Below are 3140 nucleotides of genomic sequence, written 5' to 3' on the forward strand. Positions count from 1 at the left end.
GGCAGATATCCCCACTACATATTATATGCTGCAGCATAACAAGAAAGGCAGGAATCACTGCACACAGCAGAATAACAGGAATAGAATAAACGCTCATTGGGAGGTGACAAGATTAATAAGACTAACAGATATTATATTATTATCCCACGCGCCTTTAAAGATGCCGTCCCACCTAGGGCCAAAATAAATCAGCGGCAGAGTTATATCCGGGGAACTGACGCATCTCTTTACAGTATCACACACCTAGAAATATTGTGATAACATTTATTAAATGAGATGAGAGACGCGGTGAGATAAACACTTGTCTGACAAACATTCTCAGGGAGAAGCAGGAATATGTTATTCTGCATAATACAATTCTTATATTATAAAGCATTTCCATTTACTGACACAGCACAAACATATATATGTAATGGGTATACGCTCCTATATTACTTCTATACGCTCGCTCCCAGAACAGGAACTAAACAAAGATTCACGCAATCAGATATCCCCAGGACACGTATGTGAGATAATATATATATATACATTGCAAAGTGCTGAAGGGCCCTCTGGGTAACTGATTAATACATGAGATATATTCCCCTGTTTTCTCCCTCGCTCACTGAATCCCTCCCAGTATATTCTTATTTCTATGTACTATATTATATATACTGTTTCTATGGGTTCCCCTGCTGGGCCGGGATCAGTACTCCTAGCTCCTGATTCTGACCCAGCCTTTCTCACATACACAGAACGCAGCATGAAGAGGCTCAGTGAAGGTGGCAGTGACGGTGTGTAAGTGTCTGATCGGGTCACACAGCTGATAAAAGGACAGCCGCCCAGCCTCATAGTCCAGGTATATTCCTAATCTCTGCAAGGGAGACTCGGGATATATCTGTGTGCGTATTGAGTCATGTATCACTGAATGATTATTATCCCACATGTGCAAACACCAGGACTTCTTATTCTGTCCTGTGAGGGACTGACGTCCTTTCCTTACTATACTGGGATAGGAAATCCCTACCCCCCTGTCCCCTGATTCACTGATCTCCACTTCCCAGTAATGTTGTCCTGAGGAAAAACTCCTGGTGCTTAAAACCTGATCCTCCTCAAATCTCCCTGGTGTATTTGGGCGTAACTGGTCTGTTTGTGACCAGGATGCAGTTTTCAGGTCACCTGATACAGATACATTATTAGCAGCTGTATTTACATCCAGTAATATGCCTGAATCCCCCTGCACACAGAACCCGCTCTTTGCTATTAGATCAGTCACAATATCAGCTAATCTCTGTAAGGTCAGTGGGATCAGAACCTCATACAAATCCCCTACAGCAGGGACCTTATTACCCTCTCTCTCTCTGTCCTCAGCATTGTCTGGTTCCCGTCCCTGTAAGACAGTTAGTGGATCAGTGATGTTGCACAGCTCCTCAATGTGAAGCATCTTCCTGGACAGCTCGTCCTTCTCTATTTCCAGCTGCTGGATTAGATCAGAGACTCGAAGATAAACCTGCTCTTCCCACCTGGTGATCTCACTCAGGACTCGCTTCTCTAGGACTTCCAGCTGTGCCCTGATGTCCCTAATCAGGGCAGTGACTCGGGCTGTTACCCCGGCTGCTTTCTCTTGCACGTCTCTCTTCTGTCCCTGCAGACTCTGGGCCCTTTTCTCAGTCTCCTCTCTCACTGAGGTCAGTTTCTCCAGAACATGTCTCAGTTTCTCCTTCTTCTTCTCAGATGCCTCATTCAGGGTCTCCACCTGGTGTCCCCTGTGCTCTCCGACCAGGCAGCAGGACACACAGACACAGGCAGCATCCTCAGTGCAGTAATACTCTAGGACAGGGGGGCGCAAACTTTTTTCCCTGCGCCACCCTGACGGCTGTCCCCTCGCACCCGCGCCCCCCCCCAACCCCAACTTACCCGCGCTCCGGCGTAATGACGTCACGTTGCCATAGCAACGTGACGTCACATGACCTCGCAGCGTCATTTTGACATTTTGTCATTTTGGGTAAGTATGGTTTACAGAGGCCCTGCAGCTCCCCCGGCACTTAATTTAAGTGCCTTCGGGAAGCGCGCGGGGCCTCTGTAAACCCCGCGCCCCCCGTCGGCAGTCTCGCGCCCCCCCTGGGGGTCGCGCCCCACAGATTGCGCACCGCTGCTCTAGGATCTCCTTGTGGACGGGGCATTTCCTGGTCTTTAAGGAGGTGGTTGGCTCAGTTAAGACGTGTTCCTCTGACTTGCTGTGTCTCTCTAGGTGAATATCACACAGGGAGGCGTCACACAGCAGACATGTTTTAGCAGCGGGTACAGAGGAGGTAACACAGTAAGTGCAGAAGATCACAGCCTCCTCCTGCTCCGGCTGAGTAGAAAGGAAACGCTCCGCTATGTTACACAGCTTCAGGTTCCTCTGCAGTGCAGGACGCTCCTGAAACTCTGCTCTGCATTCAGGACAGGTATAAAGTCCAGATCCCCCCTGGGAATCCCACACACTCCCAATACAGCCCTGGCAGAAGTTATGCCCACATCTCAGCGTTACAGGCTGGGTATAAATGCTCAGGCAGATGGGGCAGGTTAGCTCCTCTCTCAGACCAGCAGACGCCATGCTTGGAAGCAGCAACAGGAAACGAAACTTAAATTCCCTTATTATTCAGCACACAGGGGGCGGGGAGTTTGTTACTCAGACTATTAACCCTATAAGTTCCTGGCTGCAGTATACAATAGGAGGAATAAGAGTAGTTAAAAGAATATGCAGCATGTTACCTATCTGTGCTCACATGAGGCGTTTGGTGACATGTGATAAGTGTTGCACTTCACGGGTTAGGTATCCTTTTAAGTCAGCTTTGTGTTATACACCTCAGCATGTTCCTGCAGTACATGGGCTGATGGTAGGGCTTAGCCGGCCTTCATTAAAAAAGGTGGAGCCCGGCTGGCTGCCCCTGAAACCGTATGGCAAGGGCTGAAAGTGTCAGCTCTTGGGTCTAATATTGTACCTTACTGTGTTGTCCTGTAATGTTGTTCCCCTTATACTGTCCCTATAGGGTTATAAGCTAGGAACTGTGTGTGTGGGGTAACTATGTAAGCCCAGTGGGCTAGTTAATGTATTCTCTGTGTATTCCCTTTGCCGCATGGGCCCATAGCTGCCTGTGCAGCTTATAAGTGGGCTG

General features: G+C 48.5%; 1 pseudogene; it reads right to left on the reverse strand.

The window, feature by feature from the left end:
• Nucleotides 1–252: 252 nt before the first annotated feature.
• On the reverse strand, nt 253–2610 carry LOC142471327 (E3 ubiquitin/ISG15 ligase TRIM25-like; annotated as a pseudogene).
• Nucleotides 2611–3140: the final 530 nt, after the last annotated feature.

This window comes from Ascaphus truei, chromosome 20 (genome assembly GCF_040206685.1).
Source record: "Ascaphus truei isolate aAscTru1 chromosome 20, aAscTru1.hap1, whole genome shotgun sequence".
In the NCBI taxonomy this organism is placed as follows: Eukaryota; Metazoa; Chordata; class Amphibia; order Anura; family Ascaphidae; genus Ascaphus; species Ascaphus truei.